General features: G+C 37.5%; 1 long non-coding RNA gene across 1 annotated transcript in view; it reads right to left on the bottom strand.

Moving 5' to 3' along the window:
• Positions 1–260: 260 nt before the first annotated feature.
• Positions 261–27915, bottom strand: part of LOC144288358 (uncharacterized) — a 48860-nt gene continuing 21205 nt past the window's right edge. The window contains exons 2-4 of the long non-coding RNA XR_013356304.1: positions 23570–23636; positions 9170–9261; positions 261–782 (exon numbers count right to left, since the gene is read on the bottom strand). This is a non-coding gene — a long non-coding RNA (uncharacterized LOC144288358). The remainder of the gene's footprint in view (positions 783–9169; positions 9262–23569; positions 23637–27915) is intronic.

Genomic DNA, 27915 nt, shown 5'->3' with positions numbered 1-27915 from the left:
GTGAGATACAGTTCAAAGAGTGATTTGAACACTATTATTTGCAAATTGCAATTCTTAGTAGAGTGGAAAAGATGGAATAGGAAAAAGGCATTGTGGTACCTTCAGGGTTTCATAGGGAAAGAGTCTGAGAGCCACTTACATCTCAAATATTGAAAAGTCTATACTAAGATATTATGTGCCCAAGTCACTACATTTATTTCCTTTATATAATAACAATAGGAAAAAAAGAAAAAAAAACCTATTGGTTTTATGGAGCACAGTGAAATGCTAATATTATTGCCATTTTACATATGAGGAAACTAAAGTTTGAAGAGGATGAATAACTCCTCAAAGTCACAAAACTAGAAAGTAGAACTGGGCTTTGTACCCAGAATATGTAATTTAGTAAGATTAGTCAAAATCTTACTCCATGGTCAGTTCAGACCTCAGTATTCAATACAGTCATGGTATCAGGAGCAAGTCATCTAAATCATCTTATCTTTTCCTTTACAAGAATTTGGGTCTTGGTATATCACTAATGACTAAATTCCCATATTATTGCTCATCATTTTTCTAACTCTTTTGTTTAGACCATCTCAAAGCACATTTATTAATTGTGAATGATCAAATTATTAACACTTATACTCAATGCCAGATTACAAATCAATGTAACACAATCATCTATATCTTCACTGAATTGTTGAAAACGACATTGTACATTATTGAATAGTATCTCTCAACTTGGTACTTTTTCAATCAAGCAATTACTTTCTTCATGCTATGGCATAGTGCACTCTCTGTTTCTGAAAAGAAAAAGAAAAAAAACAGAAGAAGAAAAGGACGTATTAGCCCACCCCAGAAAAACTAAAATACACAAAAAAATTAAAAATAAATAAGTAAATAAGAAAGCTGAGGGAGACATGAATATACAAAGTAAGCAGTAGTAGAAGGCAGTAATAACTTCTCTTCAGGGCATATAGCAAAGAATCACACATAAGATGGAACACACTTATTTTTTTTCTTTTTTTTCCACCAAAATAGCAGTTTTTATCTTTTAGGAATTTGTTGAATGTAAATACATGTTTTACATTATATGTTTCTCTATCTAGTTTATTTCCCACAATATTTTTTTAATTTTTTATTTAAATTCAATTAATATATAATGTACTATTGGATTCAGAGGTAGAGGTCAGTGATTCATCAGTCTTATATAACAGCCAGTGCTCATTACATCACGAGCCCTCCTTAATGTCCATCACCCAGTCACTTCACCCTCCTACTCCTCCCCTCCAGAGACCCTCAGTTTATTTCCAATGATTAAGAGCCCCTTATGATTTGTCTCCCTCTCTGATTTCTTCTTGTTTTATTTTTTCCTCTCCTCCTCTATGATCCTCTCTTTTATCTTAAATTCCACATATGAGTGAGATCATATGATAATTGTCTTTCTCTGACTGACTTATTTCACTTAGCATAATACCCTCTAGTTCATGATGTAGTATACTCATATTAAATATATCACATACATATCCTCAGGTTCTCTCCATGTCACCCACCTCCTGGGTCTTCAGCCTGTTGTACCATCATCACCTTGTACACCAATTCAAAGACCCAGAGCTGTGTGATTCAGCTGTCAGCAGCTGGCAAAGCCTGTAACCTCTGTCCCTTCAAATCACTTTTGACTCAGATGAAGTATCCAGTTACAGGACATAGGATTTGGATTCCTTAGCTGCACAATCTAGTGACAAACCCAAAAATATAGCTCTGTCAACACCCCATAGAGTTTACTTTAACCAGGGAAAGAAAAGAGATGGGTGAAAGCCAGTAGATAAATTTGCTTTGCTACAATTAGCTTTACTATAGTGGACCTTTTGAGGGTAAAGTACTTCTGAACATCCTGACAGGAGGCCTCTTGTGTGGCTCTAAGACTACCTGTGGCTTTCTGTAAAACAAAGGATAGCTCACTAATGCATCACCTTTATTTGTTTTCCTCCTTCTTCACCTAACTTCTCTTTTCTGTCACTCCATTGCCCTGGATTGGACCAATAAAGCATTAGCACCTAAGCTTCACTGCAGGCGCTATTTTCCAAGGATTCTGAAAACAGTCCTGTGTTGAGAGCTCCCAATTTAGTGTATAAAAGTGGGTATAAAATGAGCCTTCTAATTAGTAGGAAAGATAAACACTTAGATGATCAACAGGGATCATGCTGCTTATTCATAAAGAACCCAGCACAATTTTTGTGCTCAATACCTAAGTCAACTACAAATGCCCAACATCAGCATTTTAGTAATGTAGTATGGCGAGGAAAAGAATGTTTACATGAGACTATTTTCCCATCTTTGAAGAGAAAATAATACAATTAATCACAAGTCCATTCTACACCATTTGTTTTTTTTTTCTTATGAGGAAAAATAACAAAGCCAATCATCCAAGGTACTTAGCTAAAATTTAATTTAATTGTCATTATCAAATAAAATCTAGGAAGAGACCATCGAAAAGTATTAACCATACCTTAAAATTCACCAGCGCCCAGCAAACCCTGGACCTCATCCAGCTGCCTCTGTGTTGTCTAGCTGCCACCCTTCAAACTGAGAATAATAAGCTGAATTTCAAAACAGAATTATGCAAGTTTATTTGATTTCCTCTGCTTGCCTTTCATGAAAAGCATTAAAATGAAAATGGATTGGTAGAGATTGGTAGGAACAGTCAGGTGAATGCAAAATGCTGCCATCAATCTCATTGTTTCACAAAGCAATGGGCACAGTGGAGACAACCAGGTTTAACAAAGAAGAAAAAATATTTCAGCTGTGGTCTCCATGAAAAATGAGATATCAAGGAACAAGACAGCAATTTTGCACAGGGAAGGGAATGTACTTTCTTTCTAAAAAATCTCTAGGGAAATTGAAAATTCTAAGTAAAGAAATTAAGAGAAGAGATACTAAAAGAAACCTGATTTTTCTCCAGCCACCATAAAATTTCACCAGAACAAACTCATCAAGTCATAGTGATTACAAACCGGGAGGATTGCCACTTGTAAGAGCCATTTTTTAAAGATTTGTTTATTTATTTGAAAGAGAGAGAGAGAGAGAACACAGAAAGAAGAGAGAGGGAAGGGGCAGAGGGAGAGAGGGAGAAAATTTCAAGCAGACTCCCTGCTGAGCACAGAGCCCAAATTGGGCTTCATCTCATGATGAGATTATGACCTGAGCTGAAATCAAAGAGTCAGATGCTCAATCAACAGAGCCACCCAGGTGCCTTAAGAGCCATTACAACAAGAGACTATTTTGAAAATGTTAAAAGACAAGTAAATGAAAATATTGCCTCAGTGCCATGAACTGTTTATTGAGCTTAAAGTCTTCCACTTTGATGCATTTGGCAAGTATCAATCAAAACCAAATGTGGATAAATAAGTCTATCTCTTGAAAAATTAGAAGATATAGTCAATATTTACCACTGGGATCTGCCTCTAAAAGTTAACAAGTAGAATCCTCCCTATTAAGAGAGACAGTATTATTAATACATGGTAAGACTAATATATAAGTAAATTGCCAAAGTCCAAACAAACAAAAAGTTGCTCAGTAACTCTACAATTTCATTTATTTTTGCTGTATTTCAAAGATATAATCTCTTTAGCTCTATATTAGACACTCTGTTCTTGATTGGAGAAATTATCTATAAAACTGTTCCTACGGGGATCCCTGGGTGGCGCAGCGGTTTGGCGCCTGCCTTTGGCCCAGGGCGCGATCCTGGAGACCCAGGATCGAATCCCACATCAGGCTCCCGGTGCGTGGAGCCTGCTTCTCCCTCTGCCTGTGTCTCTGCCTCTCTCTCTCTCTCTCTCTCTCTCTCTCTCTGTGTGACTTTCATAAATAAATAAATAAATAAAAAATTTTAAAACTGTTCTTACAATGTTACATTTTTAAGATTTCATTTATTTATTCATGAGAGATACACAGAGAGAGGCAGACACATGGGCAGAGGGAGAAGCAGGCGCCCTGCAGGGAGCTCAATGTGGGACTCGATCCCTAGACCGGGATCACACCCTAAGCTGAAGGCAGACTCTCAACCGTTGAGCCACCTAGGCATCCCAATGTCACTTTTTTAAATTTAAGTGTAGTTGACATATAATGTTACATTAGTTTCAGGTATACAACAAAGTGATTCAATTTTTCTTCTCTGTATATTATGCTATGCTCACCACAAGGGTAGCCACCATCTGTCACCTAATCAAAAAGATAAGAAAAAGCAAGAGTTGACAAAGATGTGGTTAAAAAGGAACCCTTCCTTATCCACTGTTGGTGGGAATGTAAACTGGGGAAGCCAAGGTAGAAATAAGCATGAAGTTTCCTCAAAAAGTTAAAAATATGAATACCATATGATTTGATAATTCCACTACTGGGTATTTACCCAAGAAGATGAAAACAATAATTTGAAAAAAAAAAAAACGTATACCCTGGGCAGCCCAGGTGGCTCAGCGGTTTAGCACCGCCTTCAGTCCAGGGCGTGATCCTGGAATCCTGGGATCAAATCCCACGTCGGGCTCCCTGCATGGAGCCTGCTTCTCCCTCTGCCTCTCTCTCTCTCTCTGTGTCTCTCAGGAGTAAATAAATAAAATCTTAAAAAAAAAAAATATATATATATATATATATATATATATATACCCTAAGTTTACTGTAGCAGTCTTTATAATGACCAAGATATGGAAGTAATCCAAGTGTACATCAATAGATAAATGGATAAAGAAGATGTGAGATATATATATTCATATTTATATATACATGTATATACATGTGTGTCACACACATGCATACATGCATCCAATGGAATATTATGCAGCCATAAAAAGGATGATTTTTTTTTCTAGTTGTGACAACATCGATGGACCTAGAAGGTATTATGCTAAGTGAAATAAGTCAGACTGAGAAATATAAATATCATATGATTTCACTCATATGGAATCTAAAAAACAAAACAAATGCATAAACAAACAAACAAAAAGCAGAATGAGACATATAAATACAAAGAACAAACCTTCAACGTCACTTTTACTGTGCTCTAGCCACACATCCTATCTGTACATCCTAAGCTGTATCTATCTCTGCCCTCATCCCATGGTGATACTTGTAATGGCCTATATGCCAGGATCTTTAAAATTTCTAAACCTCTAGGAGAGATGATCTTTTAAAGAAAGCACCATTTCTCTTGCTTCATCAGAACTGAAATATTTTATCTTTTTCATTGTGGTCTTGCCTCATTTCCAGTCAGTGGATTGTGATCAATGAGGTAAATTAACGTTTATATAATTCCAGCTAATGTATATGATCCTTCCTAGAGAAAAGAAGAGTCTAACAATTTAAAAGTCAAACATTCTCGTCACCATGGAATGCAAGTATGAGAAAAATTTGGGTTAATTTTTATTCTTTCTAAATTCTTCTCCAGTTAAAAAACATGGAATTTTGCCCAGCTGACCCATGCACAGTGCCAGGCCTAGGTTAGAGAAACAATTTAATTAATAACATGGGCAAATAAAACAGAAGTTTAACCAGCCAGGTAAGGGATTTGTAGTGTCAGACTCTAGACCTCAAGTACCCACGCAGTTACAAAATTGAATGACCATACAACTACTGCCTAGCTCTTTCATTTCCAAGGTTGTTAGGCATAAAGAGATTTCAATACTTATTTTGTCCCCCTCAAATTGTCATCACACTACTAAATAGTAAGAACAGTCAGACAAGAAAATTGAGTTGTTTTTTCTAAGTAAAGTTAAGTGGACAGCAGCTGCAGGATTAATACAGTCCCCTGATTTATTTTTTATTTACAGATGCACATTTTCATTAGCTGGGATTTGAACAGAATGGATTTTTACAACAAAAGCAAAAGCCGCCCAATTCTGGCTTTTATACACAGATGGGCTTCTCTCTGTCTCCTTGGACAGTTTTGAGTGTATCTTCTTCCAACACAGCCCAGATGCATCCATTTGTAATGTTCAGCTTGCAGCCTCGAGGCAGAGTACATAATTTCCCTCCCTAATCTGCAGAGCAAATCTCAGATGCAATGTGTTTTCTGCATAGATGCAAGGAAGTCCCAGAGAGCTGGGCTGGAAATGCAAGCAGAATTTGTTTTTCCCCTTCTTCCTATGTAAATCAAGGCATTTCATGCTTTAGGATGATTTCCTCAGTTATCTATCTATATCTGCTACTATGATTTCCTAAATGGCCTTAGGCTGTATTACTTCCTCTGGCCTTAGAGAACAATCAAATTTGTGTTGCAAGTGTCCCAGCCTGACTGTTCTGTTTGATCACAGTCATTAGACTATGCCTGAATGCTCTGAAATGTTTATGGTTTTGGACTTGGAACTACAATAGTTATAAATAACCACAGAGTCTCAAAATTCCTTATATGTGGTATATATTCTTACTGACCAGTCTTATTTGTTTTGGTGCCCAAGAAATGCTTGATAATGAAATAGATGCCCTATAAATATGGCAGAGAACTTAAAAATCTCTAATGGTTTAGAGTTAAGTGCCTGCCTTGGCTTTGGAGTTAGTGCTTCTAGGAAATCCCAAGGAGCTCTGGTTTAGAATTTGACTCCATTTTCTAACTGAGTCAGGGTAGCAGGACAGTATCCCCTACTGTCAAGAAATTTATCAGATGTGGTGCTCGTAGACTTAGCTAAGACAGGAAAGAGGTATCAAAAAATTGATGATTTGATGGTGGGCATCTGGAGTGCTAGGTGAGGGCAACAGTACCTAGAGTCTTTGTGACTTGGGATCACAGATTCCAAGAAAGCCCCAATCCCAGGTCCGGTGCTCTGCCTTTTTCCCATTCTCATTCCTGACTTGACGCTCAGACAGTCCAAAGAAAGTTAAACAACTGGGGTGGCAGAAAAAGCCTTGCCCATTCCATATGTTTATCCATGTTCCTGTGCCTCCAAACACTAGGGAACTTGGTTGAAGAGTAAGGCAGGAACTAACATTTTTGCAAAGCAGCCCGGGCATGTTCCCTGGTGATGTTCACACTTGCAAGCTTCCAGTTCAGTACCTCACACACGGTTTTTCACTTTCCCCTGGCACATGCCTGTTCATGTTTGCAGATTGGTGGATTACCACAAGGCAAAGAGAAATTAACTTCAAATATGAAACTGTAAAGTGTTTACATGTTGTATTACAGTTGTTTTCCCAGCACGGTGGCAAGCAGGAGGACTTGGTAAAGGAAAACAGCAGCAGCCCTCTCCATGCCGAATGGGGTAAACGAGCTACAGTGATATTCCCACACACTGATGGTGGTCCTCAGTCCAGCTAACTAACCTGCATGAGCAAACACCTCTGCAACTACAGGGGTGAGGAAGCCAACTCTGTTCTCTCTCCAAGAGAGAGATATATATTAATAATATAGACCTATAGCTGTATTTTTGACACAGCTAGAAGCCCCATCCCTTCAAGTTTATACAAGGTTCCAGGAGAAGCTCTGTTCCGCCAGGTTTTCACTGAGATCATGCTTTCTAACAGTTCACCTGATCTCCAGAAAAATGAAATAATATCATAATATCACTCTCAGTTTCAAGAATGTGAGTGGTTAAGTCACCATGTAAAGGTCCCTTCTTATCAACCTCTGTGGAAATAATCCTCTTTGAACTTTACCTTCATTTTCGGTGCAATGTTTGTGGCATGGAATTTATAGTCAGTGTTGGGTACTAAGGTTTTATTTGTCCAATTTTTTAACTTAGCGCAAGTTCTTCTGAGATGCACCTCTGCTTAGCTAAAGCAATCACAGAATAAAAACAAACACATAAATAAAACGAGATTTTTTTTCATAGAAATACCAATACAGCAAAAGTGGAGGGAGTTGTGCAGTCCTAATAATAAAAGTCCAAACGGTAGTGATCTGCTTTGTAGCATGAAATAAAATGTATTTTCGTAAAAACATGAACACTGCTCCAACTGTAATTTTTCACACAGCTGTGATAAAAGAACAATAAAAGTGATAAGGCATAACAATTCCTGAGTAAACACACATATAAAATGAAGTGGAAGTTCAGATCTAAAGTGTTTTGTCTTCCCCATTGACTCTAAACAGACCATGGCTGGTGCTTTAATTTTTTTAACAGCTATCAATTTTGTTCACTTGTACAATTTAATAGATGCTAGCATTTTCCCAAAAAAATGTGTTGCATTAAGAGATAGTCTCCCTTGGCCTGTGCATTTGACATCTTGTCACTTTATAACATTATATGCTTTTGAATAGATACCCTATCTATTGTCTCTTGATAGGAAAAAAATAGCAAAAGCAGTACCAATGAATCTTTCCTATGGGGGAAAAAAACCAACACACTTCATTGTCTTAGAAATCATGTGATTCTATCCCTGGGTCTTAAAAATCGGAGTCATTCCCAAGGTAATAGAACACTTCTTTAATCATTAGAACAAATGGATGTTTGTCCAACAGTAAGAACAATTATTTTCTAAAATAGAAATACACCTTCGAGAATGTTCTTGGGGCAAATAAATAATTTTTAAAGCACTGAAATGATAAAATATACTTAGGAAAAAAAAGAAGAACATATATTTTCATAAATATTCATCACTATTTCTGTAGAATAATCTGTGACCTTTGGAACAAGACCTGATTAAAGAACATAGATAAATCCCAAACTGATGATTCTTCCCTTAGGGCAAACAGCTACTCTCCTACCCACCTTAAGTTTGTGAACTATTACAACCAGTAGCCATAAAACACATGGTAACTTCTGGCTCACATTTTCTAATTGTCTTTACCCTTGTCTTGGGACACAATATTCCCTCCCTTCCTTCCTTTTTGAGTTTCTTTCTTTCTTTCTTTCTTTCTTTCTTTCTTTCTTTCTTTCTTCTTTCTTCTTCCTTCTTTCTTTCTTTTCTCTCTCTCTCTCTCTCTTTCTTTATTTCTTTCTTTCTTGCAAACATATATCAAGCACCTCCCATGGGTAAGGGAGCTGTAGAGACCTAAGACGTTGTGGCAGAGCTACTTGTTCACCAAGGATCTGTGTTCCTACCCCATAGGGTCTAGGGAAATGTCTTCTAGCTAGATGTTTTATTTCCTGGTATTTCTTAGCATCTAACTATGGCCAGGTGACTATAGAATGTAAACAGAAGAGAAGTGAACTCTTCTGTGCCAACCTAGTTAAGAAGCATATATGGCCTCTCTATGCTCTCTTACCTTAGATGGCATCCTCGGAAGCCACATGCTGAAGACGGCAGTACCCCAAGATGGAAAGAGTCTGGCTGCTCCATCACCATATAGAAGGATACCTGTCAGGGACCACACTGAAGTGTTATCAAGAGTGAGAAAAAAAATCAGTTATATTCAACTGTTTTGATGTCGGGATTCATCTGTTATGATAATTGACACAATTTTATATAAGAATCTTGTCTACAGGATAAGAGATGTAACTACTTCAAATCTTTTTAGAGACAAAATCAGATATATTTATATGAGATAACAGCGTAAGGCAAGCAATTGAAAATTATAGTTTAGAATATCATCAACACATGAAAATTAAGAGATCTGGTTTTCAAAGGAGGATGGGATCACTTAAATCTGGAGTTACTGGAAAAGGCCTCACAGAGAAAGAGCCCTTTTAACTTGATTTCAAAGGATGGGTAGCAGTGTGACAAGTAAGAAAGGAAGTTCAAAGGCATTTTAGGCAGAAGGAACTGTATGATCAAGCAGGGAGGAAGTAAAGTGCAATGATTTAGAAATAGTGAGTTGTCTGCATAAAGGATTATGGCTTGCACAAAAGTAACCATAAAGTGGTTAAACAGAACCTCCTAGGTTGGTATAGCTCAGCACTTATTGATAATCTGACATATGAATTATAAAGCTAAAAACCCAAGAGCTACATCTCTCTTGCCATTGTCGATAATGAAAGAGCAATACAGGGACATTGAAGATCTGAGAGGTCACAGAACAGAGAGGGAAAAAGCACATTTCCAACAAGCTCCAGTGTGAAAAAGGAAATAATTCCTCCAGGAGTTGACATTTCTCAAAAAGCATGATTAAAGAGACAGAGAACTTCCAGTCCCAAAAATGCATTGATTGTGAAGTTGTCAGCAAAAACAGGTCAAATAAGGCTACATCAAGTAAATACAGAGCCTCCTTCAACTTTATGAATGAGAACAAAAACTCTGATCCTAATTTCCAAAGATCTCATAAATAAGCATTCTTTCAAAGACCAACAGGGCTCACAAAGGGTGGCCAGGAAAGCTAAATAATAATAACAGAAGGAGCCAATATAGCCAAGGAGTTCCCCAGCCTTAGTTAGAAGGGACTAAAAAATTAAGACCAGAACCCCACAATCCAATAATTGTTCTTAAATATTCCTTTATGCTTAAGTTGGTAGTGGAGAAAACTATGAATGATTTTTATTCCATAGCATAAATACACTTATTTTTTAAATGATTCTTTGGGGGGGTCTTTAATTGACAAACCATGGATTATTCATAAATGAAGTTTATCTAGAAAATACATCAGTATGATATTTTAGTTTATATGTAGAGTTGCCCATTTATAGGCAAATGTCCATTGGCAAATAATTCTGTTAGAGAGCAAAAGGCCGGATAGGTCATGCCCATAAAGAAGAAAAAATATTCTCCTTTCTTCAAGCCCCATCTCTGGCAAAGGTACATCAGAGACCTATTACTATAGATGGAATATTTGTGTCCCCTCCAAAATTCTTATGTTGAAACCCTGCCTACCATGTGATGTTATTAGGAGGCAGGGCTTTGGGGAGGTAATTATGATTAGATGAGGTGATGAAGAAGAAGCCCCGGTGAATGGGAAACCCTCAGCAGAGTCAGAAGAGAACTAGCTTCTAATCTCTGCTCTGTACATGTGAGGATACAATGTAAAGTTGGCAGTCTGCAGCCTGGAAGAGAGCTCTCACCAGAACTCGACCATGCTGTCACCCTGATCTCAGACTTCCATTCTCAACAATTGTGAGAAATACATTTCTGTTGTTTACAAGTCACCTAGTCTTTGGAATTTTGTTATAGCAGCTACTGTGGACTAAGGCACGTACAAAAATAAACTAGTTTCTACTGCCTCCTTTTTGGAAGTTTGAATCACATCAGAGTCTAATTCTATAAAAAGAAAAATGTTTCCTCGCTTTGTTTGCCTGCTTAAAGACATCCATAGTTTTCACATCTTTTTTTGCAAACATTAGGTGTCCTGGTGTTCTGTGTTGTTCGTTCAGCTTCTCTTGGGCTAGGTTGAAGAAATCAGAGGCTCACTTCCAAGACTACTGTGTGGAAAAACTGAAGAGAAGATGTGGAGTGAGCAAAGGAAGCAGCCTTCACAGTTTCCCCCAACAGCTTAGCAGTAGCTTTGTGTGCCTGGGACTAACTGTGCCAACCTGGATTCTTCCTGCCAAATGCCTCCTTTCCCAGCGTCCCCACTTCTTTTGTTATTGTCTTGCTTCTTCCCACCCTGTGCTACAATAACTCACAAGAAGGAAGTTGGGGATAAATGTATTTATGCTTTAAAAAGAAATTTCCATTTAAATTGATGCAAACGTCAAGGGAAGACAAAAATATCCCCTTCCTACACAGATCAGTAGTTCTTTCTCCTCTTGACATATTCTCCCAAAAAATCTAAAATATATAAGGCTGAAGATTCTTGTGGATACAAAGAAAGGAAGGATACATACCCTGAGCATGAAAAAGAAAAATGATTCTCTGAAGCCTTAATTCTTTCTCTTTTTTTGAAATTTAATTCTTTCTAAAATGGAAAACTAGCACAATGCATTTTCTTAAGAATATTTTCCATTAAAAAACAATAGCAATTTAACTCAAAGATCTAAACCCGAATAGAATTTTCTCTTTGATAATCTCTTACTCTGTACGCTTCCCTGGGTCTTCTCTACTTTTTGAACCACTTTCCTCCCGGTCATCCTCCATAGAGTCATAAGAATGGGCTACCTAAAAATATAACCTTCACAGAACCACTCCCTAGTTAAATTAGTTCAACAGCTCCCCAATGCCAGCTTTAGAAAACCATACAACTCATTACATAACCTCTTTCCTTTTTACTTTTTTTTATTTCCTTTTCAATGCACCAACCTCAACTCTATCTCTCCTACCTCCTCACACTCCAGCAGTAATGACTTACTTTGATTCATATTCACATACCATACTGTTCATGCTTCCCTCCTCCATTATTTTCGGCATCCTGTTTGCTTAGAGTAGGATGGGCCTTTCTTCCTTTGTTCACTTGGTGAGCTCCCATTCACCTTCCAAATCCTTTGTATCAGGCAGGGTTCACTGTGGGAAGTAGAAGCCACTCTGGATATGTCAGACAGGAAGGCACTTAATGCAGGGAATGAAATACCAACAACTGACTGTTGAAAGGACTAGAGGAACACAAGTCAGGGGCCACCAATAAGCTTTCAGGTCACAACATGGCAGGCATAATCCAGAACTTGGAAGCTGCTGCTGACAGTCAGAGGTCAGAAAGCTACAAGTACTGCCAATGACACAGCTGCCCCCACAGCCAAGGTTGATGACTTGACAGTGAAATAAGGAGTCTGTCACTGTAAGAAAAAAGAATGTTTGCAGGATCCTTCTACCTCAGCTGCCATCACTGCTGAAGGAAAAATGACTCTATTCCGCCCTGCTTTGCAAATTTTGCTCTAGAGTACCTCATGATAGTTTTTAGCCTTCAAACTCCTGTAAAGATATAGGGTCTTTGAAGAGGAGAAAATAGGTACTGAGTGTCGACAGATGATCTTGGGCATCATATCTTCTGTTAAGCTCTTTTCTGGACTTTCTACCCCCAAAGAGTCTTAGTTAATCATTCCCTCCACTGTATCACCTCTGTTCTTGAACAAGCATATCCTCCTATTATCTCAGTAGTCCCACCATCCTACTCTAAGCATATCTGAGGATATATGTATATAGTTCATATATTACAAACCCCTGATTATTATTTCATTCTTCTTCTTAAAATCCCACTTCTCAGCATAGTCTCTGACATGTACTATGCCAGGCACACTTTATTTTGCCAATTATTATTATTAAGTAGCACTTTCGTGTACAAAAATAGTAACTTTGATAAGAAAAAATTTCAGTTTCAATCTCCTCTTTCAGTAGGTTCAGAGAATATCAAGTTGGAAAATAGTCATGCTCACAGCATGACTATTGAGATTTCAGTCAATTCTCCTTTTCTTAGAAGAATACTATCTTCGGATATTATTCAATTAAAATGTGAATTTGAGAATTCCTTGGTTCTAGTAGATATTCTACTCACTGTACTCTCCAGTGATCAATTTACTCTCCCCAGTAGAGAATAGAAAACCAAGCATTTTAGCGCACTTATTTAAATCATAGTTCATTTATGCATTGTGTTAAATAACCCCTGGGCATACTTATAAGCCTCACAAGTTAAAACACAGCAAGCAATTTGAATTTATACTCTAATATAGACTAAGTATCAAAGCAATGTTCAAATAAAATTCAGAATATAGTTTTTGCTCCACTCACAATAATTTCTTATTAGAGTGTGATGGCTAAAGAAGAACGTCAACTACCTCTTCACATCTCTGGAATGGGGCTGATCTACTTTTACAATATAGTGCAGGTGTTAGTCCTATGATTCTAAACCATCAAGTCAAATACTTAAAAGAAAAAAAAAAATGCCTGGAGAAATATAATATTCCTTTGTACTCCATGCAAATACCTATTTGTCCCCTGGAGACTCAGTGAGAGGGAAAAGTAAGATACAACAAAACTTGCAATGCTTTTTAAAATACTAAGCTAAAATGTTTTCTGTAAAATTACACCACATGCTAAGAGAATGGTATATAGCTAAAGATGTATTTACCTTTAAGTTTTACTTAAATTCAGTTATAAAAATCAAAGTAAGATTAGACTACTCTCGAGAAAAATTAAGATCAAGCACTGCAGTTATCAGTAAAGAAATTAATTGCAGGGGATATAACCTTTATCATTAGCTCTCAGGTACTCTTTAGTGTTTCTCTTGACCTTTACAAATGAAGGAACTGAGGTAACTAGAACATACGCTGAGAATATCAAAGAAGCAAAATTCATCCATGTTGTGGACTAAATGTTTATGTCTTCCTAAGCCTCATATGTTGAAACCCTAACCCCCAGCATAGCTGTATTTGGAGATGGCAACATTAAGGAAGTAATTAAGGTTAAATGAGGTCATGGAGTGGTGAGGTGGGGATAGGGAAAAGCTGATCAGATAGGATCTGTGTCCTTATGAGGAGAGACACCAGGAACTCTGTTTCTTCTCATATCACAAAGGGGAGGCCATATGAGGATCAGTGAGAAGGCAGCCATCTATAAGCCAGGAAGAGAGCCTGCATCAGAAATAACTTATGCTGGCACCATGATCTTAGACTTCTCACCTCCAGAACTGTGATGAAATACATTTCTGTTGTCTCATCCTCCCAGTCTGTGGTATTCTGTTTTGACTACCAATAAGGACTAGTCTCAGATCTCAGCTATGACCCAAGGTCAAAAACTCAAAATTCAGAAATACCTTTAAATAATCATAAGTATTGTTCTGGTTATGAAGCTCTTATGGCCCAGCTCCAAATCTATCATTCTATAGTCTGGTGATTATAAGGCCAAGATGCTGAAAACTAACTTTGTCCTTTGTCAGCTTGCTCCCTGTCAGGTGCATCCAGTAGTACACTTTGGGAGGAGACTGGGGTGCAGGAGAAGAGGAGAGGAAATTATTCCTTTCTGTTCCTATTTTTGTTGTCTAGCACTGGCCCTTCAGCTGCCATTGGCATTCCTAGAACTGGCTTCATTGTACACTTCACAGAAAACCTGCAGTAGCCAGGTGATGACTTCTCTTCAGTAATCTGAGGCCCAGTTTACAGAGTATGTACTCATAGCTTCTGAAAATCCTATCTTCTTTTTTTGTCCCCCTAGCCTTAGGAATGTAGCTACTTTCTACATTGTATTATTACTGAGCTTCCCCATTTTACTCTTTCAGTTTTATTTAACCAGTTCCCTAGATTGAATTCCCTTTGTTGAAATACCCAGTGTGGTTTCTGGTTTCTTGACTCATGATTTTTAAATTTTAGGAAGAAGCACTCAAGTAAAACCTATTTCACATTCCAACTAGATTATTCACAATCAAAAGCTATCTCAAGCACAAATTACATACATAAAAGACTACTTTCCTTTAGATCACTTTTGCCTATACGGTACAAGTAAGCATAGTTTTAGGGTTTGGCTACATGAAAATGGAATTATACCGTATACTTTGTTCTGCACATGAAGCAGGTAACTGCAGCAATGATTCTGAAAAGTTAGAGTAAAGTAAAGGAAATCTTTACTCTGTGTTTGACATTGGCTAGGTTTTTATACTGAGCATTTTACTTTTGCAATTAATTTTTTAAACTTTGCACTGTTGAATCAGTTTTCTGTTTTCTTGCAGGATTATTTAGGATTGCCAGCACTGTCATGTCAATTGCCTGTGGCACAAGGTAGACAGATATTAACTTACCAATACTGGCCTCAAGCTTCCGCCCTCTAAATGGTGAAAATAATGAACTATTATGGTTTAAGCCATGCAGCTGTCTGGTCCAGGTCTTCTTCGTCTTGAATGTTCATACCATCATAACTGTAACACACACATGCTTATGCTTTGACCCACATAGTGCAGAACACAGGGCTCATCTTTACAGAACACAACTCATGTAAACACAAGTGATTTCAAATGAAAATAACAGATTTTTAAAAGATTTTTTTATTTATTCACAGAGACAGAGAGAGAGAGAGAGAGAGAGAGAGAGGCAGAGAAACAGGCAGAGAGAGAAGCAGGCTCCATGCAGGGAGCCCAATGTGGGGCTTGATCCCAGGACTCCGGGATCACGCCCTGAGCCCAACCGCTTAACCGCTGAGCTACCCAGGCATCGCAGATATTTTATTTGTATTTCTCAAATGTGGTGGAAAAAAAAAGATAGTCTTAGCAACACCTTGTTTTATCACCATTTTCCTCTTCCACTTCTGCTCTCATGTAATAATTATGCTCCCAACCTACTCTTGCCCTAAAACAAAGCTTTTTTCCCTTTCCCTTTTTCCCCCCAATTCTCTATCACAAAATATCAAATACTGACCTGTCAACATAACCCACTGTGAAAAGCCTAAAAGGGGAGGAGATAGAGCAGGTCAAGCCAGAAGGCTTTGTAAGCATGAAGGAGAAATTCAAGGAACTTATCCATAACTTACATCCTTCCATGCTCATTAACGCTCTGTAGACTGCATGCCGCTAAAACTCTCTGCCTCTGTAGATTGAAGGCTCCAAAGGTATCTATGCTTTATAATCATGATATCCTTTCTACAACGTTTTTCTAGCACTAACAAGATAGAATGGAGATTGTAAACTTATTTTTGTGAAGAAAGTTACATCTGGTTAGAGTAGTAGCTTCCACTGTGTGGATACCTCCATGTAGCACCATACCATCTTCTGCCACCTTTCCAGGCATGGAGTCCCTAAAGATATTATTGTTTATTCACTTCACACTCTGCTTCCTGTGAAGTGTCACATAAACCCAAATACATACAGACTTAAAAATGAGGAGACAGAATTATAATTCATATCTATCGACAAATTCATGAAATACATGGGAAATATATTTGTGCTCAGTTTCACTAAAAAATATTCCCTGTCTACCTTTCACTAAATCACATATCTGAAGTATCTAAAATATATTCAATATGAGGAACATAGTGCATCTATATTAAGTAGTCACTAGTTTCTTGCTTAAAATATAAGGTAAAGTATATGAAACTTACTGTATGGTAGAAATAGTAAAATTCATAGTTGAGCAGAAATAAGCAACATAATTCCCAAGACAAATGAACATGTCAAACAACCAGGGAAAAAGGGAGAAAAATTATTACAGCAAGAAAAGGAGAGAAATAGCTGAGACTAAAATGTTCTAGCAAAGGCAGCTAGGAATAATAAAGAGAAAAAGGGTCTAATGTTAATGAATCCATCTGCCCATCCCGGCTAGCATCGCCAGAATAGAAGTTTTAATAGCTTTTTTGGCATTTGCCATTGACCTTATACCAAAGTACCAGTGGAAAGCTCGTGTCCCAAAACAGGTAAGAAATAATCATTTGTATAGAAATCTAAACCATTACAGTCTATTACATCATCTCCAAATTCTGATACTCAATCTCTCCTCTTAAGAAAGAAAAACAAAACACATTATAGCTCCTTTCGATAATTGCATACATTGGGCCATTTTTTTTCTTTTCTTTCCTTTTCTGCTTTGCTTTAATGTGGAAGCCCCTCACCAAAAGTTAATCATAGGACATCGTCCAGCTATATTTTAGTTCTCTCTGAAGAGATGAATAGCCACCCCATAATAAAGCTTGTTCAAGGCCTAGCAATCACTACAAATGCTATGGCATCGTTTGGAAGGTCGCCCCAACTCTTATCACTGCTCACAGACAGCGATAAAGTACAAAAACACTGCTATCTGAGTAATAGCTAGTTACCTCATCACTCTTTCCTGCAGAATGTTGTCCTTCGTCAGTGTCAGTCCCAGATCAATCGGTTAGAATACAGCCCCAGTTACAAGCCCCCTTTTGCCTTCCACTTCACTTGGCTTCCGTTTCAATTACAACTCTTCTGTTCGTTTGCTTCTCAGCCTCAACTTGCAAGAAAAGAACTGCAAAGATCAATTGGAAACTTCAACTTATGCACAACTACTTGGAAATCATTTCTTTGATATTGACGCGGTGTCACTGAAAATGGCAGTGAAAAATACTACTTACTTGTAGGAAAAAAAAAGAAATACTCTCAAGACCTATGTTCAAGTACAATAGAAAGGCTGAACGACTGAAAATTCTTTTGTAGATAACCTGAGGGATAGTAGAAGAATACTAATAAAACGGGCCTTAGAAAAATGTTAGCCTAATAACCACAGCACTCTCTCACTATGCATGAGTATGAAGCTCTTATTTTTAAAAAGGAAAATGAAAGGACTGAGAGGTCATTAATAATATAGCCAGGAATAGGCAATAATAGAAATTTAACAAATCAAAGGTAAATCCAGGTCTTCAAATCCATTCCAGACAATCACCACAAATTGATTAAGAAGATATCACAAAAGTTCTAGAGCCATGTCAGAGGGACAGAAAAAAAGGATATCCCATGGCCTAATTACCACTTTCTCAAAATCCCTTGCTTGCCTCCTACTAAAACCTATGCCACAACTTGCCATCAGTTTTATCCCCTGGGAACTGATTTTGACTCAACTAAATTTTATACAGAAGCTTCCTGAAAACTGATACCAGGGAAGAACACCATCTCTCTTGGGTTTTTATTCATTCTGTGTGATGCCAAACAAGAAACAGCAATATTGAGCCCAGGACACTCCAGTGAGGATGAGGAAACATTGCAATTGACCCTAATACTATAGCAGGCAACTTTTTGAAATCTGAAGTTTGTTCCTTCATTTTTTTTTCTCCTTTCTCTTCCCCATCTCAAAGAGACTGTGCTTCCTTGCCTTAGGGAAGATATGTACCATGGATTCTTTAAAGAAAGTAGGACCAACAAAGCCAAGAGAAATTTGAAGGAAGGGGTAGAAGTGTCTCTGAAACTGGAGATGCCTGGATGGCTTAGTGGTTGAGCATCTGCCTTTGGCTCAGATTGTGATCTCGGGGTCCTGGAATCGAGTCCTACATCGGGCTCTCCACAGGAAGTCTCTTTCTCCCTCTGCCTATGTCTCTGCCTCTCTCTCTCTCTGTGTCTCTCATGAATAGATGAATAAAATCTTAAAAAAAAAAAAAGAACTTTCTCTGGAACTAACAAAAACAGTCCTCCAAACAGGGGGAGAAAAAGAAGTCTATGGATGCCAACAGAGATGGAAAACTTGTTCACTGGTCACTAAACATGTAGCAGAACCTCAGAAAGACAGGCCAATTGTTAAAGGCTGTGAGGGAAGTTGCCTTATCCAAAAATGTGCTCCAAGGGTGACACTGAAGCAGTGGAGAAGTGGGTGGAAAGGCCAGGGTAGATGAGGATAACAGGTCCTCCATCACACACAAGGTGAGAAGCTAATGTGGTCACAGCTATCCTTTACAATGCCTTTAGTTGCCCATTAGGTACAGCCTACAAATGTAATCTCTCAGTAAATCCAAATCAGCCAGGTTTCTTCCTACATTGGCACAGATTCTCCCACTAAGACCCCTGGCTTGTGGTAAGGAGTGATGCTGTACAAAAAAGCACCCCTCAGAAGCACACTCGCCTCAACTAGATGCTCACACTTGGGAGCTGAAACTGGATGACAGAGCAGTAGGGGCATGGCTCCCACGCCAGGTTCCCTCCCAGGCTGGCTTCCTTGAGGTCCTTAGTGCTAAGGGAGGCTCCCTGAGTGGTTTTTTCCACTTTTCACCAACAACAGAGAGTTGAATCTCACTGAACTACATGAAAAGAATAAAACAGATTAAAAAATGAATATGGTAAGCAAGAACCTCTGTGGGAACAAGGTTTCATTTGATAGCCCATGTTTTTACTTGTTTATCATGTTGGTAGGCAGAATCATGGGGTAAGTTTTTGGGTAGAAAGTAGAAAACAGAGCTGAGAATTTGGAAGTGATTACTTCTGAAAGGTAGAGTATGTTTTGTTAAGAAGGGAATAAGCTTTTGAGTGAAATTAATGTTAGGTAAAATGGTAGATCCCAGTTTGTGCACTATGTGCAAATTACTGAATCTCTTTGCTCCTCACTTACCTTATCTGTGAAAAGGAAATAATGTGAGGGAGGGGGCAGATCGTTAATAAATTCAAAAATATACACAAACTGGGACGCCTGGGTGGCTCAGCAGTTGAGCGTCTGCCTTCAGCCCAGGACATGATCCTGCAGTCCCAGGATAGAGTCCCACATCGGGCTTCCTGCATGGGGCCTGCTTCTCCCTCTGTCTATGTCTCTGCCTCTCTCTCTCTTTGTGTCTCTCATGAATAAATAAATAAAATCTTTAAAATACATATATACACAAACAGTGTGCCAGAGCCTAATTCCTAAAATAAATGGTAACTGTGGGTTGTTTTCCCCACACTACTCTCTTCTTTCCTTTGCCCCTATTCCTTATTCTTCCCTTGCCATTCTTTTTTAATTGAAATTCAGAGAATGTCATTTTAATTTTCTACTGCTTGCTGTAATGCTTGCAATGGCTTAGGCTCCATGTAAAATTTATAAAATCTTGTTATACTTTCAAATCTTTTTATATCAAAAATTTTAATTCATTTTCTTCAAAAACTTCTCAATACTTCTTAGCTGCTAGCTATAAAGCAAATAAAAGAGGGATGGAAGAAAGCAATTCAATAAAAATTGGATTTACTTTTAAAAAGGAAAGGTTTTAATCTTCCTTAATTGGCCCTTTGATATAGATAATTTTCAAGAGTGGGACATTTTATAGACTAAAAGATCATGTTAAAGTTCTTCCTCAGAGTAATCAAGATTTGGTGATCCTTTAGAAGAACAAGAATCATTAAAAACAGCCAAAGAAAGGAGTTATTAGATGTGGAAGATCAAGGTCTCCAATATACTATAATAAGCAACGCAGGCCTGCAAATTCCAGCAAGCTGAAGATAACATTTTCACTGCACATTTCTTTAAAAGAAGATAAAGAGCACTGAATCAATATATCATTGAAGAGATTATTATTTTGTACAAGCTGAAGGTTGGTGCAGGTCATTCCCACTAAAGCAAACAGAACTTATTAATTTAATCCAACAGACTTGGCAGTGAAACCAAACAGGAATTTAATCAGCAGGAGAAGGTGGTGAGCATCTCTGGAAATTGAATGATCACTGTGCAAACAGTAAATATCATTAAGGAACAGCAAGGAAATAAAAAGGGTGCTCCTGTCATGATTTTCATTGAGTTCATCAAACATAATAAATGATTCCAAATAAGCCATTTCTAAGACTGCAACAATGACTTAATGCTGCTTGTGCCAGAAAGTTAAATTTTATCAAGTTTTCCAGTTTCTAATCTTTCTTAAATACTTTTCTTAAAAACTACAAGGTAATAAAATGAAGGATTCAGTGTTTCATATATTCCAAGTAAAGAAAGGAGCTAGCTGGCTTCTCAGTTTCTCATCTCAAACACAGAATGCTAGCTTTCTGATGCCAACTTTTCTATTGCTTTTCAGTACGGAGACTAAGAGACAAGATCTGTAAACCAACATTAGGTATTTACTTGGACAGTAATTACTTTAATCATCTTCAAAACTAAAAGCATTTTTAAAGCATGTATTTTGTTGCAGAGGATACATAAAATGTACTTATCCCCACCCCCAACCTCTGCCTCTCACCATTTCAATGAAATTACAATCAAAGCATATTCAGAATCCTTCCCACTTCCTGTTACCACAGTTTTCAACATTACTTCTCCCTCCTTTCTTTATTCCTCAATTCACCCGCATAAAACTCTACTTTGTTTGCAAGCTCTCCTTATCTCCAATCAAGTCTCCTTGAAACCACTGTTTTAAAAACAGCCTTTTGTTCACACTGAACAGGGCATGTCAGTGTGTAGCATACCCAAAACAAAAAGATTTTCTCAATGGTGTTTTATTTTTTCCTCTCAGTATGAAAACATGGTGTTATCATTAAACAGTAAATGAATTACCCCATGGAACCTCAATAAATAAATGTCAATTGGTATTTTCCAAGAGTGACTAAAAAAATAAATCACATAATTAGTGGCAAAAAGCCACCTCTTTATTTCAAAGTCTCATGGAAGTGTTTTTGATGTTTAATTATTCACAGTAAATAGTAACAGGAGATGGAGGGACAATGGGTCAATAGGTAATTAAAGAGAAATAGAGATTAAAGAGTAGATTTATCATGATGAGCACCAAGCAATGTATAGAATTACTGAATTGCTATACTGTATGCCTGAAACTAATATAACACCAAATGTTAGCTACACTGGAATTAAAATTAAAATTTTAACTTAAAAAAGAACAAAGTAAATCTTAAGCTTATCCTGAAACTGTAAAAGAAGCTTGTTTAGCTTCATGAAAAACTAGACCAAGAGATGAAGAGAAAAGGTAGAACAGTATTTTGTTAAGCTATTAAGAAGAAAGAAGATAAAGAGGAAAATCAGGAGCTCTATTTTACAGGTATGTACTCAGAGAAGAAATGGAAAATCTTAGCTTTCTGGAAAAAGACATTTTTCATGAATATTCTATGTTGAAAAATGGACAGTAAGATACATATTTATTTCTAGCCCAGTCTTTATTCTATCTAGAATCACATATCTCCATATTTCATCTTCCACAGAAATAGAATATTCCCTTTTTCATGTTTACAACATCTTCTCTCCACAGTTATCAAAAAGGGTGGGATATTCTGTAGAATTTTAGTTAAGAATCTAAATGCCTCTTTAAGTGTTTATGGTAGATTGTTTACAAAGAAAGCCATGATAATACTCCTAATCCTTATATGCACATCATCATCCTACACAACAAGAAATTTTGCAGCTTTACTTCTTGCCCTCTTGAAATGCTACCCTAAGATCACCATAAAGAAGCCCAGTATCATCAATTAGAAGTTAAGAGACAACATGAGGCAGAGAGGAGTTGTCCCAACTAAGACCCCTGGACAATCACCAATAACCAATGTCAATGTCAACTATCAGACATGTCAGTGAGGCCCTCTTATGCTATCCAGTCCTGTAGAAAGGCAGACTGTAGCCACATGAGTGAAACCCAGAGAGGTCAGCAAAAGGAGCATACAGCTGAGTCCAGCCCAAATTATTTACCCACAAGGGGGGAAAAAATGATTATTGTTTTGGGTGGCTTCTTACACAGTAATAATAACTGCTACATTAAAGCACCATATTTCCTAATCTCCCAATAAAATCCAGATTTTAAATACTCTGTCATATTATTATATGATATGCCAAATAAAGGTCATATTTTTCATTGGAAATAGGGACCTATAGGAAAGCAAGGACTAAAATGTGTGCTCTAATGATGAATGACCTGAATGAACACTGCTCACCTTCTAATGATAAATTGTTATTATTGGTCCAGTATTAAAATAAAGTCCTTTTAATCCTGAACACAGTTAGCTCTCCTCCCAGGGATGCAAATCAAAAGGGGAGGGAGAAGAATAAAAGAAGTACCTTCTCTCTGCAGAGGTGTCATGGACACTACTCAGTGACATTTAAGTCCAATAAATTCCTTGAACATTCTTCCCCAGGGGTCATTGTCTTATGACCACTCTTTCTGCCACACATATTTATGGAAAAAGCAAAGACACATAAAAGATGAAGAAAAGAGAGGACTGAGAAAACTATAGATTGAGGGGCAAAGATGAGTAACTGTTATAATGATACACTGAACAATCTCATTTCTATAATATATTTTTTGTTTGAATTGCTTCCCAGCTAGACCTCTTTTGGGGGAGATGCTGTGTAATTTCTCTGGTTATGTGACAGAACCAGGATGAAAGAAAACTCACAAGCTCCTGTGGCTTAAAATATAATGGTTGAAAATTGGTGGGTTATTTTTAAAGTTTTTTTTTCTTCTGTTTGACAAGGAAAAGCAGAACTATACTCACCACCCCCACCACTGTCCTTCTCCAAAATAAAGGTCAAATTGCTTCTTCTCTGTTCTTGAAGACATTGCTAAAAAAAAAAAAAAAAAAAAAAATTAAATCTGATACAAACGTGTAATAAGTGCTAATATAATGGCCTAAATAACACCATCCTCCCTCTTCTTCTCTACAATGAAGACCAAAAGATCTAAAATCTCTTAAAATAAAGTACATTCAGATGCTGAAGAAACCAGCTTTAAAAATCATCTATAATTGAATATCTATAATTGCAGAAACTGTCACTGTAATATCCTCTACCCCATGCAACAGTCATTTGGATTATGTGATCATTTATTTTAACTCCCACTATTTTTGGAATAGACAAAATTCAAGAATTCATACATTCAGAACCTCACTTCTAGATAGCTAATTCTACCAAAGTTAGAACTTATTTAAATATTGATTATAAATTAAAATTAAATTATTTTAAAACTTCTAGATTAATTTAGCACTGATAACACTTCTGTTCAAGTATACTAATTTATTTGAGGGGTCGGGGGGAGCTAGTATACATGCTAAAAATATGTGAAGTTTTGTTTTTGTTTTTTTTTTAATGAGACTCAACTCTAAAAGAGGCCATAGTCAAACTTCTTAACTTTATATACAAAGAAACTAAAAGTCAGAGATTTGGAATAGCCTGGAGTAGCAGTGCTTAGTACTGGTGATGCTGGTGTAAGAATCAGGTTTCCAAGATTCCTGACCAACAACCTTCCCACTTTAGCATGCAAACTCACTCAGGAGTTTGTGTCTACTGTAGACGAGAGGTACCAGCTTCTCCTCATTCTAAATCCAGGAGCTGCCAAACCTGAGCAGAGAACCTCTGTAACCCTTCAGCCACAGCCCTATCCCTGACTTATTTATTCGGACTCTCTGTGGACATCCAGTGTACTAGTAATGTTTAAAAGTGCCCAAGAGATTCTAATATATGGTCAGGGCTGAGAACCACTGAAATGGTTTTTCATCCTCACTCCCTTAAAGGGGCTTAGGCTACCATGTTAGCAGTCCCAGACTCACTTCCCAGAGGCTCTCCTTGGCCCTTTGATACCCTACACATCAAGAACCTAATTCTGAGAGCCTAGACTCGTGGAAATGAATAAATAAGAGAGGAAAGACAGTGAACATTAAAGCATATGGTCTCAGGTATATGCATTATCAATGATGCTTTCTGTAGATCCATAAGAACAAAAGGAAAAAAAAGAAAAAGAACACTCCATCTGGCTACATAAAAGTAGTATTACTTTTCGGCATTTGCTTACACAGCTAACCAAGTTTGCAATAGTATGTGTCAATTTGTTTATGGGTTGGTTTCATGACATCACCCAACCACTTCTATAAAGCCATGGTCATCTGTTCATGGGCTCATAAAATGAGAGATAATATGGTTTAGATTCTCAGACATGATGACAGTAGAGAGAAACATAGAAACATTTTTTAAAGCTTTTATTCATTTAATCATGAGAGACACAGAGAGAGAGGCAGAGACATAGGCAGAGGGAGAAGCAGGCTCCCCACAGGAAGTCTGATACTGGACTCAATTCCCAGAATCATGACCTGAGCCAAAAGCAGACACTCAACCAATGAGCCACCCAGGTACCCCTAGATAGAAAATGTTATATGAAACAAAGGTTTACATCGTTGAGAGTCCAGTTTTACCATATCACAACAACAACTGTTAGCAATCCAAAGGTACACCTACATGCATCGGCTCATCCTCAGTTCCAACCCAGTCCTCAAGGAGCAAAGCTAAAGCCAGGTTATTTTGAAGCTCAGAGGAGGAAGGATAAATTTTGTTGAAAAAAATCATAAACAATGATGATCTCCTCACCCCCTTGCACCTCTTGCTTGACTATTGCAACCATGTTAGGAAAACTGATGATTCTGTTTTGACCTTGAGCCTGCAGGTCATTCCCAGTTCCAAGGGAAGCATAAACATAGCTCGGAGAGCTGTAGTCCCACATTTCAGTCAGCCTCCTTACACAGGCAGAATTGTCTTTGGGCAAATATCAAATATTTGGCATTATAAATTCAAAATCTGAACTACCTAATCAAGAAAGGCCACATCTATGAAGTTACTCAACTCAGCTCTGTGTGGAAAATGGTCCAATACACCAGAAACAAGCATGTTCCATAAGCCTTAAATAGGACTAAAAAGGAAATGTGTCTGGTTTTATCTTAGTGTTCTAGCTTGAGGCATATTCTATAGAACTGATTGTTTTGTTTTTCTGCTTCCGTCACCAATTCTTCTCCACTACATTAAATCCCACACATGGCAAACACGAGTTAATTAAGCATTACCTTACAGAGTATTAATGTAAACGTTTCAGATGCTCCTCCTTAAACCTCTATGGCATAATTACTATTGCCCTGCAGGAGAAATTAATTTACATTGTTAACAGAAATACTTAGAAACAAACATATTTAAATGTTTAACCATCAGTTCTAAAAGAACAGGTTAAAGGAAACAATAGTTAAGTCAAAAACATTATCTAGATGATCCACAAGGTAATGTGAGAAGAGAATGTATACCTCTTGCTATTTCAGTTGTGCTGAAAGAGCCTTTTAAATAACCTCATTTGTTTTCACTCCAAGGACCCAATATGAATTTTGTCAATATCTTTCTTTACCTTCTTCCAGGCTAATCACGAATATCATCAAGAAGGCATTTCTTCCAGCTCATCAAGCTGTCTTCAATAGATTAAGACAAATTCACAAGCATCAACAACCAGAGCCAATGTAAAACTGTATCAGGGTTGAAATCCCACGGCTGCAAGTAACTTTCAGCTACTACGTTGCACATTTTCCACCTCCTATAGAATCACTTAAACCCGTGATTCTCAACTTTGGCTGCACATTGAAATCATTTGAGAAGCTTTTCAAAATTCTTCTGCCCAGCCCTAAACCCCAAGAATTCTAATTTAATTGGTCTAGAGTACAGCCTGAGGATCAAGAGTTTTAAAAGCTCTCCAGGTGATTTTAATGTGCAGCCAAGCGTATAAGCCCATTAAAGACGACCAAGACAAAACTTGTTGCCAAGAAAAGTTAGGTTTACTTCGTTTGCTGTAGCATGGGAGACCCTAGGAGAATCCTGGGGGCTTTTCAATACATGGGAGGTTAGGAGAGCTTCATATTGGGTGATTTTTTGAAAAGCTTGGAAAGCCGGGGACAGTTCTGGATTAGATGATGTCAAGAAATGGGAAGAGTCAGTGAGTGAATACCTCAATTATCTTCATCCAAGAGGCAGGAAGATTGGGAAACCAAAATCACTCAGAAGGCAAGGTTGTTAAAAATGAGAACTGAGTGTTAACCATTTTTGTGGTTAAAGTGTGGCCTAGTCTTTGACCTGTTCTAAACGTTGCGTATCTATGTTTCTTGGGAAACATTGTAGGCTGGTTTTTATTTTTTTAAAAGATTTTATTTTTATTTATCCATGAGAGACACAGAAAGAGAGGCAGAGACAAGGGCAGAGGGAGAAGCAGTTTCCACACAAAGAGCCTGATGTGGGACTTAAACCCAGGAATCCAGGATCACGCCCTGAGCCAAAGGCAGACGCTTAACTGCTGAGCCACCCAGGCATCCCATGTAGGCCGGTTTTTAAATAAGGCCAGTTTTCTTTTTCTCTGTTTATTTAATAGGATTTATTTTCATCTTCTCATAAGGTTGAGAGCCACGGATTTAAACAAACCCAAAAAAACTGTGAATACTGACTGTGACATCTGTCATTTTGAGTTCCAGGGTTAAAATGAGCTGATCTGGTTTATTGAGTATGTATTTGATTTCTCCTCAATTTTTTCAAGGGAAACCTTCCCAAAGATGGACTTTCCCAGATAAAACTCTTTGTTCCCATTCCTGCGATAGAATATCCCATTATGATCCCAAGTTTAATTTGCCAGAGAATACATGCTACATTCTAAAGAAAAATCTTATGTGAAATAGCTCCTTTTGAATATCATTACCATTAAAACAGTAGTTCAGCAGCAGCAAGTCATATTTCTATTCATTCTGTTCTCAACAGAAGCCACTGTTAATTTTTCACAATTACTAGCTCAGAGCTGCCTTGGTATGGCACTGCACATGAAGGTGGGTATTCTTTACAGAAAGGCTTTTGACACTATTTTGGTATTTACCTAATGCTATATTCTATAGGAAATCAGAATATTGGCAATCATTTATGCTCTAAGCCAAGAATGTATATGTGTATTCAATAGAAACTGGAGTTATTTAACTCTTCTTTGGTAATCTGGAATATCTGTTTGCTCTCTTAAGAAGCCCATGTAATCATAAACCATATTTTACTTCTCCCTGGAAATAAG

The sequence above is a fragment of the Canis aureus genome, chromosome 18 (genome assembly GCF_053574225.1).
Source record: "Canis aureus isolate CA01 chromosome 18, VMU_Caureus_v.1.0, whole genome shotgun sequence".
NCBI lineage: Eukaryota > Metazoa > Chordata > Mammalia > Carnivora > Canidae > Canis > Canis aureus.
The sequence above is the reverse complement of the archived record's forward strand: the minus strand, read 5'-3'. Positions and strand labels throughout refer to the sequence as shown.